Genomic DNA, 16,519 nt, shown 5'->3' with positions numbered 1-16,519 from the left:
GAGAAGTGTATGGTGTTTCCTGAAACATCTAAAAAACAAAGCAACAGAACCTAGGGCACTTCCACTTATGGTCCTATAGCTTAGGGAAATTAAAATCAAAAAGACACAGCCACCCCAAAGTTTGGAACGGCTCTGTTTACAAGAACCTCGTTTACAGTACAAGTTCAACATCGCAGAAAGTGAAAAATGGATAAAGAAATTGTGGTATTTACTTACAAAGCAATATAACTCAGCAATGAAATCTGTGTCATCAGGCCCTTAGCAGCACAATGAGTGGATTCAGGTATGATGATTCTAACTGAAATAAGTCACACAGAAAAAGAAACATCATAAGATATCAGTAATACACGGAATGTAAACTTGGCTACACAGGAACTGAATTACAGAACAGAACAGGGTCTCAAATTTAGAAAACCAACTTATTCTTGCTTAAGGGTAAAGGTGAGTTGGGGTGCTGCATAAAACCAGAGATTGAAATGAGCACAAATAAAGTTCCTTAAGCCAAATATGGAATAGACAAGAGCTACTCCTTGCTCAACGAAATGGACTCAACACCCCATATTAAACGCCTAAGAATGTACCTGACTAGTAAGTATCTTAAAACCTATGGATTGCTATGTCTCCAAAATAGAATCAAGCATGTGTACAGGGGCATAAACGCAGCAGTGATAGGATTGGAGAGGTTCGGTGAGCAAATGAAGACCCTTTGAAGTCATATTGCATGGTACCCATTACACGGGTCTTAACTCTCCAGGTTTAAGGTATTCTTCCTTCAGCTAAAACATGCATGTGGAACCCAAGTATGATCAACCATGTGAACGGGAGACGTGTTCAAATGTGTCTCAGTTTTCCTCCCCTGGTACTCGGGTGCAACATTCCAGACGCTTTACTAACACTCTCCCCACTTGGAGAGTCAGCGCCTTTAACCTCCTGTTTGGCCCAGTTTGCAATTTCTGCGGAAGATGAACAGGAATAGCGAGAACCAATGAGAGGCTAGCTGGAGGTGTCTGGACGGGCAAATTTAACTCTCATTTCCCACCAGGAAGAGGAAATAACCAAAGGCTCAGCGTGCCGTGCCGGAACCAGATTAGGGCCTGAAGCCAGCCTGCGGTGTTGCGGCCAGGTCACAAGAAAGCGAGTTGAAGAAAGGAGCTCAGGGGCACTGTAATTCACAAACCTGCAGAGTTATAAATGACAGCTATCGTCCAAAAATAGACTGAAGTAAGGCTGCCAAGAGGACTTGAAAGCGGGGCAGAATTGCAGGAAACCGATTTCAGGAGGTAGACTGGAATTGCATTGAAAGCATAGGAAAAGAGGCAGAACGTCCACAATGATGCACTTGGCCAAAAAGGGCGTATGCGTTTTTTCCTGAATATATTCAGGAAAAAACGCATACGCCCTTTTTGGCCAACCAAGCAAGCTTGCAAAGGAAATCTGCACTACAATGAAGTCTCACTTCCCCCCGGTCAAAAGGGCCATCTGAAAAAAGTGTAAAATCCAGAAAGGCAGGACAGGCCATGGAGAACTGGGAGCCTTGTTATGCTGATGGGCGGGATGTAAATTGCCAACAACCACTCGGGAGAAGTGTATGGTGTTTCCTGAAACATCTAAAAAACAAAGCAACAGAACCTAGGGCACTTCCACTTATGGTCCTATAGCTTAGGGAAATTAAAATCAAAAAGACACAGCCACCCCAAAGTTTGGAACGGCTCTGTTTACAAGAACCTCGTTTACAGTACAAGTTCAACATCGCAGAAAGTGAAAAATGGATAAAGAAGTTGTGGTATTTACTTACAAAGCAATATCACTCAGCAATGAAATCTGTGTCATCAGGGCCTTAGCAGCACAATGAGTGGATTCAGGTATGATGATTCTAACTGAAATAAGTCACACAGAAAAAGAAACATCATAAGATATCAGTAATACACGGAATGTAAACTTGGCTACACAGGAACTGAATTACAGAACAGAACAGGGTCTCAAATTTAGAAAACCAACTTATTCTTGCTTAAGGGTAAAGGTGAGTTGGGGTGGTGCATAAAACCAGAGATTGAAATGAGCACAGATAAAGTTCCTTAAGCCAAATATGGAATAGACAAGAGCTACTCCTTGCTCAACGAAATGGACTCAACACCGCATATTAAACGCCTAAGAATGTACCTGAGTTGTAAGTATCTTAAAACCTATGGATTGCTATGTCTCCGAAAGAGAATCAAGCATGTGTACAGGGGCATAAACACAGCAGTGATAGGATTGGAGAGGTTTGGTGAGCAAATGAAGACCCTTTGAAGTCATATTGCATGGTACCCATTCCACGGGTTTCAACTACCCAGGTTTAAGGTATTCTTCCTTCAGCTAAAACATGCATGTGGAACCTAGAGTATGATCAACCATGTGATCGGGAGACGTGTTCAAATATGTCTCAGTTTTCCTCCCCTGGTACTCGGGTGCAACATTCCAGACGCTTTACTAACACTCTCCCCACTTGGAGAGTCAGTCCCTTTAACCTCCTGTTTGGCCCAGTTTGCAATTTCTGCGGAAGATGAACAGGAATAGCGAGAACAAATGAGAGGCTAGCTGGAGGTGTCTGGACGGGCAAATTTAACTCTCATTTCCCAACAGGAAGAGGAAATAACCAAAGGCTCAGCGTGCCGTACCGGAACCAGATTAGGGCCTGAAGTCATCCTGCGGTGTTGCGGCCAGCTCAAAAGAAAGCGAGTTGAAGAAAGGAGCTCAGGGGCACTGTAATTCACAAACCTGCAGAGTTATAAATGACAGCTATCGTCCAAAAATAGACTGAAGTAAGGCTGCCAAGAGGACTTGAAAGCGGGGCAGAATTGCAGGAAACCGATTTCAGGAGGTAGACTGGAATTGCATTGAAAGCATAGGAAAAGAGGCAGAACGTCCACAATGATGCACTTGGCCAAAAAGGGCGTATGTGTTTTTTCCTGAATATATTCAGGAAAAAACGCATACGCCCTTTTTGGCCAACCAAGCAAGCTTGCAAAGGAAATCTGCACTACAATGAAGTCTCACTTCCCCCCGGTCAAAAGGGCCATCTGAAAAAAGTGTAAAATCGAGAAAGGCAACAGGCCATTGAGAACTGGGAGCCTTGTTATGCTGATGGGCGGGATGTAAATTGCCAACAGACACTTGGGAAAAGTGTATGGTGTTTCCTGAAACATCTAAAAAACAAAGCAACAGAGCCTAGGGCACTTCCACTTATGGTCCTATAGCTTAGGGAAATTAAAATCAAAAAGACACAGCCACCCCAAAGTTTGGAACGGCTCTGTTTACAAGAACCTCGTTTACAGTACAAGTTCAACATCGCAGAAAGTGAAAAATGGATAAAGAAGTTGTGGTATTCACTTACAAAGCAATATCACTCAGCAATGAAATCTATGTCATCAGGCCCTTAGAAGCACAATGAGTGGATTCAGGTATGATGATTCTAACTGAAATAAGTCACACAGAAAAAGAAACATCATAAGATATCAGTAATACACGGAATGGAAACTTGGCTACACAGGAACTGAATTACAGAACAGAACAGGGTCTCAAATTTAGAAAACCAACTTATGCTTGCTTAAGGGGAAAGGTGAGTTGGGGTGCTGCATAAAACCAGAGATTGAAATGAGCACAGATAAAGTTCCTTAAGCCAAATATGGAATAGACAAGAGCTACTCCTTGCTCAACGAAATGGACTCAACACCGCATATTAAACGCCTAAGAATGTACCTGACTTGTAAGTATCTTAAAACCTATGGATTGCTATGTCTCCGAAAGAGAATCAAGCATGTGTACAGGGGCATAAACGCAGCAGTGATAGGATTGGAGAGGTTCGGTGAGCAAATGAAGACCCTTTGAGGTCATATTGCATGGTACCCATTCAACGGGTTTCAACTACCCAGGTTTAAGGTATTCTTCCTTCAGCTAAAACATGCATGTGGAACCTAGAGTATGATCAACCATGTGATCGGGAGACGTGTTCAAATATGTCTCAGTTTTCCTCCCCTGGTACTCGGGTGCAACATTCCAGACGCTTTACTAACACTCTCCCCACTTGGAGAGTCAGTCCCTTTAACCTCCTGTTTGGCCCACTTTGCAATTTCTGCGGAAGATGAACAGGAATAGTGAGAACCAATGAGAGGCTAGCTGGAGGTGTCTGGACGGGCAAATTTAACTCTCATTTCCCACCAGGAAGAGGAATTAACCAAAGGCTCAGCATGCCGGGCCGGAACCAGATTAGGGCCTGAAGCCATCCTGCGGTGTTGCGGCCAGGTCACAAGAAAGCGAGTTGAAGAAAGGAGCTCAGGGGCACTGTAATTCACAAACCTGCAGAGTTATAAATGACAGCTATCGTCCAAAAATAGACTGAAGTAAGGCTGCCAAGAGGACTTGAAAGCGGGGCAGAATTGCAGGAAACCGATTTCAGGAGGTAGACTGGAATTGCATTGAAAGCATAGGAAAAGAGGCAGAACGTCCACAATGATGCACTTGGCCAAAAAGGGCGTATGCGTTTTTTCCTGAATATATTCAGGAAAAAACGCATACGCCTTTTTTGGCCAACCAAGCAAGCTTGCAAAGGAAATCTGCACTACAATGAAGTCTCACTTCCCCCCGGTCAAAAGGGCCATCTGAAAAAAGTGTAAAATCCAGAAAGGCAGGACAGGCCATGGAGAACTGGGAGCCTTGTTATGCTGATGGGCGGGATGTAAATTGCCAACAACCACTGGGGAGAAGTGTATGGTGTTTCCTGAAACATCTAAAAAACAAAGCAACAGAACCTAGGGCACTTCCACTTATGGTCCTATAGCTTAGGGAAATTAAAATCAAAAAGACACAGCCACCCCAAAGTTTGGAACGGCTCTGTTTACAAGAACCTCGTTTACAGTACAAGTTCAACATCGCAGAAAGTGAAAAATGGATAAAGAAGTTGTGGTATTTACTTACAAAGCAATATCACTCAGCAATGAAATCTGTGTCATCAGGCCCTTAGCAGCACAATGAGTGGATTCAGGTATGATGATTCTAACTGAAGTAAGTCACACAGAAAAAGAAACATCATAAGATATCAGTAATACACGGAATGTAAACTTGGCTACACAGGAACTGAATTACAGAACAGAACAGGGTCTCAAATTTAGAAAACCAACTTATGCTTGCCTAAGGGTAAAGGTGAGTTGGGGTGCTGCATAAAACCAGAGATTGAAATGAGCACAGATAAAGTTCCTTAAGTCAAATATGGAATAGACAAGAGCTACTCCTTGCTCAACGAAATGGACTCAACACCGCATATTAAACGCCTAAGAATGTACCTGACTAGTAAGTATCTTAAAACCTATGGATTGCTATGTCTCCGAAAGAGAATGAAGCATGTGTACAGGGGCATAAACGCAGCAGTGATAGGATTGGAGAGGTTCGGTGAGCAAATGAAGACCCTTTGAAGTCATATTGCATGGTACCCATTACACGGGTCTTAACTCTCCAGGTTTAAGGTATTCTTCCTTCAGCTAAAACATGCATGTGGAACCCAAGTATGATCAACCATGTGAACGGGAGACGTGTTCAAATATGTCTCAGTTTTCCTCCCCTGGTACTCGGGTGCAACATTCCAGACGCTTTACTAACACTCTCCCCACTTGGAGAGTCAGCGCCTTTAACCTCCTGTTTGGTCCAGTTTGCAATTTCTGCGGAAGATGAACATGAATAGCGAGAACCAATGAGAGACTAGCTGAAGGTGTCTGGACGGGCAAATTTAACTCTCATTTCCCACCAGGAAGAGGAAATAACCAAAGGCTCAGCGTGCCGTACCGGAACCAGATTAGGGCCTGAAGTCATCCTGCGGTGTTGCGGCCAGCTCAAAAGAAAGCGAGTTGAAGAAAGGAGCTCAGGGGCACTGTAATTCACAAACCTGCAGAGTTATAAATGACAGCTATCGTCCAAAAATAGACTGAAGTAAGGCTGCCAAGAGGACTTGAAAGCGGGGCAGAATTGCAGGAAACCGATTTCAGGAGGTAGACTGGAATTGCATTGAAAGCATAGGAAAAGAGGCAGAACGTCCACAATGATGCACTTGGCCAAAAAGGGCGTATGCGTTTTTTCCTGAATATATTCAGGAAAAAACGCATACGCCCTTTTTGGCCAACCAAGCAAGCTTGCAAAGGAAATCTGCACTACAATGAAGTCTCACTTCCCCCCGGTCAAAAGGGCCATCTGAAAAAAGTATAAAATCCAGAAAGGCAGGACAGGCCATGGAGAACTGGGAGCCTTGTTATGCTGATGGGCGGGATGTAAATTGCCAACAGACACTCGGGAGGAGTGTATGGTGTTTCCTGAAACATCTAAAAAACAAAGCAACAGAGCCTAGGGAACTTCCACTTATGGTCCTATAGCTTAGGGAAATTAAAATCAAAAAGACACAGCCACCCCAAAGTTTGGGACGCCTCTGTTTACAAGAACCTCGTTTACAGTACAAGTTCAACATTGCAGAAAGTGAAAAATGGATAAAGAAGTTGTGGTATTTACTTACAAAGCAATATCACTCAGCAATGAAATCTATGTCATCAGGCCCTTAGCATCACAATGAGTGGATTCAGGTATGATGATTCTAACTGAAATAAGTCACATAGAAAAAGAAACATCATAAGATATCAGTAATACACGGAATGGAAACTTGGCTACACAGGAACTGAATTACAGAACAGAACAGGGTCTCAAATTTAGAAAACCAACTTATGCTTGCTTAAGGGGAAAGGTGAGTTGGGGTGCTGCATAAAACCAGAGATTGAAATGAGCACAGATAAAGTTCCTTAAGTCAAATATGGAATAGACAAGAGCTACTCCTTGCTCAATGAAATGGACTCAACACCGCATATTAAACGCCTAAGAATGTACCTGACTAGTAAGTATCGTAAAACCTATGGATTGCTATGTCTCCAAAAGAGAATCAAGCATGTGTACAGGGGCATAAACGCAGCAGTGATAGGATTGGAGAGTTTCGGTGAGCAAATGAAGACCCTTTGAAGTCATATTGCATGGTACCCATTCCACGGGTCTTAACTCTCCAGGTTTAAGGTATTCTTCCTTCAGCTAAAACATGCATGTGGAACCCAAGTATGATCAACCATGTGAACGGGAGACGTGTTCAAATATGTCTCAGTTTTCCTCCCCTGGTACTCGGGTGCAACATTCCAGACGCTTTACTAACACTCTCCCCACTTGGAGAGTCAGCGTCTTTAACCTCCTGTTTGGCCCAGTTTGCAATTTCTGCGGAAGATGAACAGGAATAGCGAGAACCAATGAGAGGCTAGCTGGAGGTGTCTGGACGGGCAAATTTAACTCTCATTTCCCACCAGGAAGAGGAAATAACCAAAGGCTCAGCGTGCCGTACCGGAACCAGATTAGGGCCTGAAGCCATCCTGAAGTGTTGCGGCCAGGTCACAAGAAAGCAAGTTGAAGAAAGGAGCTCAGGGGCACTGTAATTCACAAACCTGCAGCGTTATAAATGACAGCTATCGTCCAAAAATAGACTGAAGTAAGGCTGCCAAGAGGACTTGAAAGCGGGGCAGAATTGCAGGAAACCGATTTCAGGAGGTAGACTGGAATTGCATTGAAAGCATAGGAAAAGAGGCAGAACGTCCACAATGATGCACTTGGCCAAAAAGGGCGTATGCGTTTTTTCCTGAATATATTCAGGAAAAAACGCATACGCCCTTTTTGGCCAACCAAGCAAGCTTGCAAAGGAAATCTGCACTACAATGAAGTCTCACTTCCCCCCGGTCAAAAGGGCCATCTGAAAAAAGTGTAAAATCCAGAAAGGCAGGACAGGCCATGGAGAACGGGGAGCCTTGTTATGCTGATGGGCGGGATGTAAATTGCCAACAGACACTCAGGAGAAGTGTATGGTGTTTCCTGAAACATCTAAAAAACAAAGCAACAGAACCTAGGGCACTTCCACTTATGGTCCTATAGCTTAGGGAAATTAAAATCAAAAAGACACAGCCACCCCAAAGTTCGGGACGCCTCCGTTTACAAGAACCTCGTTTACCGTACAAGTTCAATATCACAGAAAGTGAAAAATGGATAAAGAACTTGTGGTACTTACGTACAATGCAGTATCACTCAGCAATGAAATCTATGTCATCAGTCCCGTAGCAGCATAATGAGTGGATTCAGGTACGATGATTCTAACTGAAATAAGTCACACAGAAAAAGAAACATCATAAGATATCAGTAATACACGGAATGGAAACTTGGCTACACAGGAACTGAATTACAGAACAGAACAGGGTCTCAAATTTAGAAAACCAACTTATGCTTGCTTAAGGGTAAAGGTGAGTTGGGGTGCTGCATGAAACCAGAGATTGAAATGAGCACAGATAAAGTTCCTTAAGCCAAATATGGAATAGACAAGAGCTACTCCTTGCTCAACGAAATGGACTCAACACCGCATATTAAACGCCTAAGAATGTACCTGACTAGTAAGTATCTTAAAACCTATGGATCGCTATGTCTCCGAAAGAGAATCAAGCATGTGTACAGGGGCATAAACGCAGCAGTGATAGTATTGGAGAGGTTCGGTGAGCAAATGAAGACCCTTTGAAGTCATATTGCATGGTACCCTTTCCACGGGTTTCAACTACCCAGGTTTAAGGTATTCTTCCTTCAGCTAAAACATGCATGTGGAAACTAGAGTATGATCAACCATGTGAATGGGAGACGTGTTCAAATATGTCTCAGTTTTCGTACCCTGGTACTCGGGTGCAACATTCCAGACGCTTTACTAACACTCTCCCGACTTGGAGAGTCAGCGCCTTTAACCTCCTGTTTGGCCCAGTTTGCAGTTTCTGCGGAAGATGAACAGGAATAGCGAGAACCAATGAGAGACTAGCTGGAGGTGTCTGGACGGGCAAATTTAACTCTCATTTCCCACCAGGAAGAGGAATTAACCAAAGGCTCAGCATGCCATGCCGGAACCAGATTAGGGCCTGAAGCCATCCTGCGGTGTTGCGGCCAGGTCACAAGAAAGCGAGTTGAAGAAAGGAGCTCAGGGGCACTGTAATTCACAAACCTGCAGAGTTATAAATGACAGCTATCGTCCAAAAATATACTGAAGTAAGGCTGCCAAGAGGACTTGAAAGCGGGGCAGAATTGCAGGAAACCGATTTCAGGAGGTAGACTGGAATTGCATTGAAAGCATAGGAAAAGAGGCAGAACGTCCACAATGATGCACTTGGCCAAAAAGGGCATATGCGTTTTTTCCTGAATATATTCAGGAAAAAACGCATACGCCCTTTTTGGCCAACCAAGCAAGCTTGCAAAGGATATCTGCACTACAATGAAGTCTCACTTCCCCCCGGTCAAAAGGGCCATCTGAAAAAAGTGTAAAATCCAGAAAGGCAGGACAGGCCATGGAGAACTGGGAGCCTTGTTATGCTGATGGGCGGGATCTAAATTGCCAACAGACACTTGGGAGAAGTGTATGGTGTTTCCTGAAACATCTAAAAAACAAAGCAACAGAGCCCAGGGCACTTCCACTTATGGTCCTATAGCTTAGGGAAACTAAAATCAAAAAGACAGAGCCACCCCAAAGTTTGGAACGGCTCTGTTTACAAGAACCTCTTTTACAGTAGAAGTTCAACATCGCAGAAAGTGAAAAATGGATAAAGAAGTTGTGGTATTTACTTACAAAGCAATATCACTCAGCAATGAAATCTGTGTCATCAGGCCCTTAGCAGCACAATGAGTGGATTCAGGTATGATGATTCTAACTGAAATAAGTCACACAGAAAAAGAAACATCACAAGATATCAGTAATACACGGAATGTAAACTTGGCTACACAGGAACTGAATTACAGAACAGAACAGGGTCTCAAATTTAGAAAACCAACTTATGCTTGCTTAAGGGTAAAGGTGAGTTGGGGTGCTGCATAAAACCAGAGATTGAAATGAGCACAGATAAAGTTCCTTAAGTCAAATATGGAATAAATAAGAGCTACTCCTTGCTCAACAAAATGGACTCAACACCGCATATTAAACGCCTAAGAATGTACCTGACTAGTAAGTATCTTAAAACCTATGGATTGCTATGTCTCCGAAAGAGAATCAAGCATGTGTACAGGGGCATAAATGCAGCAGTGATAGGATTGGAGAGGTTCGGTGAGCAAATGAAGACCCTTTGAAGTCATATGGCATGGTACCCATTACACGGGTCTTAACTCTCCAGGTTTAAGGTATTCTTCCTTCAGCTAAAACATGCATGTGGAACCCAAGTATGATCAACCATGTGAACGGGAGACGTGTTCAAATATGTCTCAGTTTTCCTCCCCTGGTACTCGGGTGCAACATTCCAGACGCTTTACTAACACTCTCCCGACTCGGAGAGTCAGTCCCTTTAACCTCCTGTATGGCCCAGTTTGCAATTTCTGTGGAAGATGAACAGGAATAGCGAGAACCAATGAGAGGCTAGCTGGAGGTGTCTGGACGGGCAAATTTAACTCTCATTTCCCACCAGGAAGAGGAATTAACAAAAGGCTCAGCGTGCCGTGCCGGAACCAGATTAAGGCCTGAAGCCATCCTGCGGTGTTGCGGCCAGCTCAAAAGAAAGCGAGTTGAAGAAAAGAGCTCAGGGGCACTGTAATTCACAAACCTGCAGAGTTATAAATGACAGCTATCGTCCAAAAATATACTGAAGTAAGGCTGCCAAGAGGACTTGAAAGCGGGGCAGAATTGCAGGAAACCGATTTCAGGAGGTAGACTGGAATGCACTGAAAGCATAGGAAAAGAGGCAGAACGTCCACAATGATGCACTTGGCCAAAAAGGGCGTATGCGTTTTTTCCTGAATATATTCAGGAAAAAACGCATACGCCCTTTTTGGCCAACCAAGCAAGCTTGCAAAGGAAATCTGCACTACAATGAAGTCTCACTTCCCCCCGGTCAAAAGGGCCATCTGAAAAAAGTGTAAAATCCAGAAAGGCAGGACAGGCCATGGAGAACTGGGAGCCTTGTTATGCTGAAGGGCGGGATGTAAATTGCCAACAACCACTCGGGAGAAGTGTATGGTGTTTCCTGAAACATCTAAAAAACAAAGCAACAGAGCCCAGGGCACTTCCACTTATGGTCCTATAGCTTAGGGAATTTAAAATCAAAAAGACAGAGCCACCCCAAAGTTTGGAACGGCTCTGTTTACAAGAACCTCGTTTACAGTACAAGTTCAACATCGCAGAAAGTGAAAAATGGATAAAGAAGTTGTGGTATTTATTTACAAAGCAATATCACTCAGCAATGAAATCTGTGTCATCAGGCCCTTAGGAGCACAATGAGTGGATTCAGGTATGATGATTCTAACTGAAATAAGTCACACAGAAAAAGAAACATCATAAGATATCACTAATACACGGAATGTAAACTTGGCTACACAGGAACTGAATTACAGAACAGAACAGGGTCTCAAATTTAGAAAACCAACTTATGCTTGCTTAAGGGTAAAGGTGAGTTGGGGTGCTGCATAAAACCAGAGATTGAAATGAGCACAGATAAAGTTCCTTAAGTCAAATATGGAATAGACAAGAGCTACTCCTTGCTCAACGAAATGGACTCAACACCGCATATTAAACGCCTAAGAATGTACCTGACTAGTAAGTATCGTAAAACCTATGGATTGCTATGTCTCCAAAAGAGAATCAAGCATGTGTACAGGGGCATAAACGCAGCAGTGATAGGATTGGAGAGGTTCGGTGAGCAAATGAAGACCCTTTGAAGTCATATTGCATGGTACCCATTCCACGGGTTTCAACTACCCAGGTTTAAGGTATTCTTCCTTCAGCTAAAACATGCATGTGGAACCTAGAGTTTGATCAACCATTTGATTGGGAGACGTGTTCAAATATGTCTCAGTTTTCCTCCCCTGGTACTCGGGTGCAACATTCCAGACGCTTTACTAACACCCTCCCGACTTTGAGAGTCAGTCCCTTTAACCTCCTGTTTGGCCCAGTTTGCAATTTCTGCGGAAGATGAACAGGAATAGCGAGAACCAATGAGAGACTAGCTGGAGGTGTCTGAACGGGCAAATTTAACTCTCATTTCCCACCAGGAAGAAGAATTAACCAAAGGCTCAGCGTGCCGTGCCGGAACCAGATTAGGGCCTGAAGCCATCCTGCGGTGTTGCGGCCAGGTCACAAGAAAGCGAGTTGAAGAAAGGAGCTCAGGGGCACTGTAATTCACAAACCTGCAGAGTTATAAATGACAGCTATCATCCAAAAATATACTGAAGTAAGGCTGCCAAGAGGACTTGAAAGTGGGGCAGAATTGCAGGAAACCGATTTCAGGAGGTAGACTGGAATTGCATTGAAAGCACAGGAAAAGAGGCAGAAAGTCCACAATGATGCACTTGGCCAAAAAGGGCATATGCGTTTTTTCCTGAATATATTCAGGAAAAAACGCATACGCCCTTTATGGCGAACAAAGCAAACTTGCAAAGGAAATCTGCACTACAATGAAGTCTCACTTCTCCCTGGTCAAAAGGGCCATCTGAAAAAAGTGTTAAATCCAGAAAGGCAGGACAGGCCATGGAGAACTGGGAGCCTTGTTATGCTGATGGGCGGGATGTAAATTGCCAACAGACACTAGGGAGAAGTGTATGGTGTTTCCTGAAACATCTAAAAAACAAAGCAACAGAGCCTAGGGCACTTCCACTTATGGTCCTATAGCTTAGGGAAATTAAAATCAAAAAGACACAGCCACCCCAAAGTTTGGAACGCCTCCGTTTACAAGAACCTCGTTTCCCGTACAAGTTCAATATCACAGAAAGTGAAAAATGGATAAACAACTTGTGGTACTTACGTACAATGCAGTATCACTCAGCAATGAAATCTATGTCATCAGGCCCGTAGCAGCATAATGAGTGGATTCAGGTACGATGATTCTAACTGAAATAAGTCACACAGAAAAAGAAACATCATAAGATATCAGTAATACACGGAATGTAAACTTGGCTACACAGGAACTGCATTCCAAAACAGAACAGGGTCTCAAATTTAGAAAAGCAACTTATGCTTGCTTAAGGGGAAAGGTGAGTTGGGGTGCTGCATAAAACCAGAGATTGAAATGAGCACAGATAAAGTTCCTTAAGCCAAATATGGAATAGACAAGAGCTACTCCTTGCTCAACGAAATGGACTCAACACCGCATATTAAACGCCTAAGAATGTACCTGACTAGTAAGTATCGTAAAACCTATGGATTGCTATGTCTCCAAAAGAGAATCAAGCATGTGTACAGGGGCATAAACGCAGCAGTGATAGGATTGGAGAGGTTCGGTGAGCAAATGAAGACCCTTTGAAGTCATATTGCATGGTACCCATTACACGGGTCTCAACTCTCCAGTTTTAAGGTATTCTTCCTTCAGCTAAAACATGCATGTGGAACCCAAGTATGATCAACCATGTGAACGGGAGACGTGTTCAAATATGTCTCAGTTTTCCTCCCCTGGTACTCGGGTGCAACATTCCAGACGCTTTACTAACACTCTCCCCACTTGGAGAGTCAGTCCCTTTAACCTCCTGTTTGGCCCAGTTTGCAATTTCTGCAGAAGATGAACAGGAATAGCGAGAACCAATGAGAGGCTAGCTGGAGGTGTCTGGACGGGCAAATTTAACTCTCATTTCCCACCAGGAAGAGGAATTAACCAAAGGCTCAGCGTGCCGTACCAGAACCAGATTAGGGCCTGAAGCCATCCTGCGGTGTTGCGGCCAGCTCAAAAGAAAGCGAGTTGAAGAAAGGAGCTCAGGGGCACTGTAATTCACAAACCTGCAGAGTTATAAATGACAGCTATCGTCCAAAAATAGACTGAAGTAAGGCTGCCAAGAGGACTTGAAAGCGGGGCAGAATTGCAGGAAACCGATTTCAGGAGGTAGACTGGAATTGCATTGAAAGCATAGGAAAAGAGGCAGAACGTCCACAATGATGCACTTGGCCAAAAAGGGCGTATGCGTTTTTTCCTGAATATATTCAGGAAAAAACGCATACGCCCTTTTTGGCCAACCAAGCAAGCTTGCAAAGGAAATCTGCACTACAATGAAGTCTCACTTCCCCCCGGTCAAAAAGGCCATCTGAAAAAAGTGTAAAATCCAGAAAGGCAGGACAGGCCATGGAGAACTGGGAGCCTTGTTATGCTGATGGGCGGGATGTAAATTGCCAACAACCACTCGGGAGAAGTGTATGGTGTTTCCTGAAACATCTAAAAAACAAAGCAACAGAACCTAGGGCACTTCCACTTATGGTCCTATAGCTTAGGGAAATTAAAATCAAAAAGACACAGCCACCCCAAAGTTTGGAACGGCTCTGTTTACAAGAACCTCGTTTACAGTACAAGTTCAACATCGCAGAAAGTGAAAAATGGATAAAGAAGTTGTGGTATTTACTTACAAAGCAATATCACTCAGCAATGAAATCTGTGTAACAAGGCCCTTAGCAGCACAATGAGTGGATTCAGGTATGATGATTCTAACTGAAATAAGTCACACAGAAAAAGAAACATCATAAGATATCACTAATACACGGAATGTAAACTTGGCTACACAGGAACTGAATTACAGAACAGAACAGGGTCTCAAATTTAGAAAACCAACTTATGCTTGCTTAAGGGGAAAGGTGAGTTGGGGTGCTGCATAAAACCAGAGATTGAAATGAGCACAGATAAAGTTCCTTAAGTCAAATATGGAATAGACAAGAGCTACTCCTTGCTCAACGAAATGGACTCAACACCGCATATTAAACGCCTAAGAATGTACCTGACTAGTAAGTATCTTAAAACCTATGGATTGCTATGTCTCTGAAAGAGAATCAAGCATGTGTACAGGGGCATAAACGCAGCAGTGATAGGATTGGAGAGGTTCGGTGAGCAAATGAAGACCCTTTGAAGTCATATTGCATGGTACCCATTACACGGGTCTCAACTCTCCAGGTTTAAGGTATTCTTCCTTCAGATAAAACATGCATGTGGAACCCAGAGTATGATCAACCATGTGAACGGGAGACGTGTTCAAATATGTCTCAGTTTTCCTCCCCTAGTACTCGGGTGCAACATTCCAGACGCTTTACTAACACTCTCCCGACTTGGAGAGTCAGTCCCTTTAACCTCCTGTTTGGCCCAGTTTGCAATTTCTGCAGAAGATGAACAGGAATAGCGAGAACCAATGAGAGACTAGCTGGAGGTGTCTGGACGGGCAAATTTAACTCTCATTTCCCACCAGGAAGAGGAATTAACCAAAGGCTCAGCATGCCGGGCCAGAACCAGATTAGGGCCTGAAGCCATCCTGCGGTGTTGCGGCCAGGTCACAAGAAAGCAAGTTGAAGAAAGGAGCTCAGGGGCACTGTAATTCACAAACCTGCAGAGTTATAAATGACAGCTATCGTCCAAAAATAGACTGAAGTAAGGCTGCCAAGAGGACTTGAAAGCGGGGCAGAATTGCAGGAAACCGATTTCAGGAGGTAGACTGGAATTGCATTGAAAGCATAGGAAAAGAGGCAGAACGTCCACAATGATGCACTTGGCCAAAAAGGGCGTATGCGTTTTTTCCTGAATATATTCAGGAAAACACGCATACGCCCTTTTTGGCCAACCAAGCAAGCTTGCAAAGGAAATCTGCACTACAATGAAGTCTCACTTCCCCCCGGTCAAAAGGGCCATCTGAAAAAAGTGTAAAATCCAGAAAGGCAACAGGCCATGGAGAAAAGGGGGCCTTGTTATGCTGATGGGCGGGATGTAAATTGCCAACAGACACTCGGGAGAAGTGTATGGTGTTTCCTGAAACATCTAAAAAACAAAGCAACAGAGCCTAGGGCACTTCCACTTATGTTCCTATAGCTTAGGGAAATTAAAATCAAAAAGACACAGCCACCTCAAAGTTTTGGATGCCTCTGTTTACAAGAACCTCGTTTACCATACAAGTTCAATATCACAGAAAGTGAAAAATGGATAAAGAACTTGTGGTACTTACGTACAATGCAGTATCACTCAGCAATGAAATCTATGTCATCAGGCCCGTATCAGCATAATTAGTGCATTCAGGTACGATGATTCTAACTGAAATAAGTCACACAGAAAAAGAAACATCATAAGATATCACTAATAAATGGAATGTAAACTTGGCTACACAGGAACTGAATTCCAAAACAGAACAGGTTCTCAAATTTAGAAAACCAACTTATGCTTGCTTAAGGGGAAAGGTGAGTTGGGTTGCTGCATAAAACCAGAGATTGAAATGAGCACAGATAAAGTTCCTTAAGCCAAATATGGAATAGACAAGAGCTACTCCTTGCTCAACGAAATGGACTCAACATCGCATATTAAACGCCTAAGAATGTACCTGAGTAGAAAGTATCTTAAAACCTATGGATTGCTATGTCTCTGAAAGAGAATCAAGCATGTGTACAGGGGCATAAACGCAGCAGTGATAGGATTGGAGAGGTTCGGTGAGCAAATGAAGACCCTTTGAAGTCATATTGCATGGTACC

At 43.5% G+C, this 16,519-nt stretch overlaps 1 long non-coding RNA gene across 2 annotated transcripts in view; it reads right to left on the bottom strand.

Moving 5' to 3' along the window:
* The window catches only part of LOC307188209, a 1,799,555-nt gene that overhangs the window by 132,480 nt on the left and 1,650,556 nt on the right, over positions 1–16,519 (bottom strand). The window contains exon 5 of one of the 2 annotated variants that reach the window (XR_013828833.1): positions 11,313–11,351. The exons of the other annotated variant lie outside the window; for it this stretch is intronic. This is a non-coding gene — a long non-coding RNA (uncharacterized lncRNA). Of the gene's footprint in view, positions 1–11,312; positions 11,352–16,519 lie in introns of those variants that run through there. 2 annotated transcript variants of the gene reach the window in all.

Source organism: Stenella coeruleoalba, assembly GCF_951394435.1.
Source record: "Stenella coeruleoalba genome assembly, chromosome: 6".
Taxonomy (NCBI): domain Eukaryota; kingdom Metazoa; phylum Chordata; class Mammalia; order Artiodactyla; family Delphinidae; genus Stenella; species Stenella coeruleoalba.
This window is presented reverse-complemented; position numbering and strand designations above follow the sequence as displayed.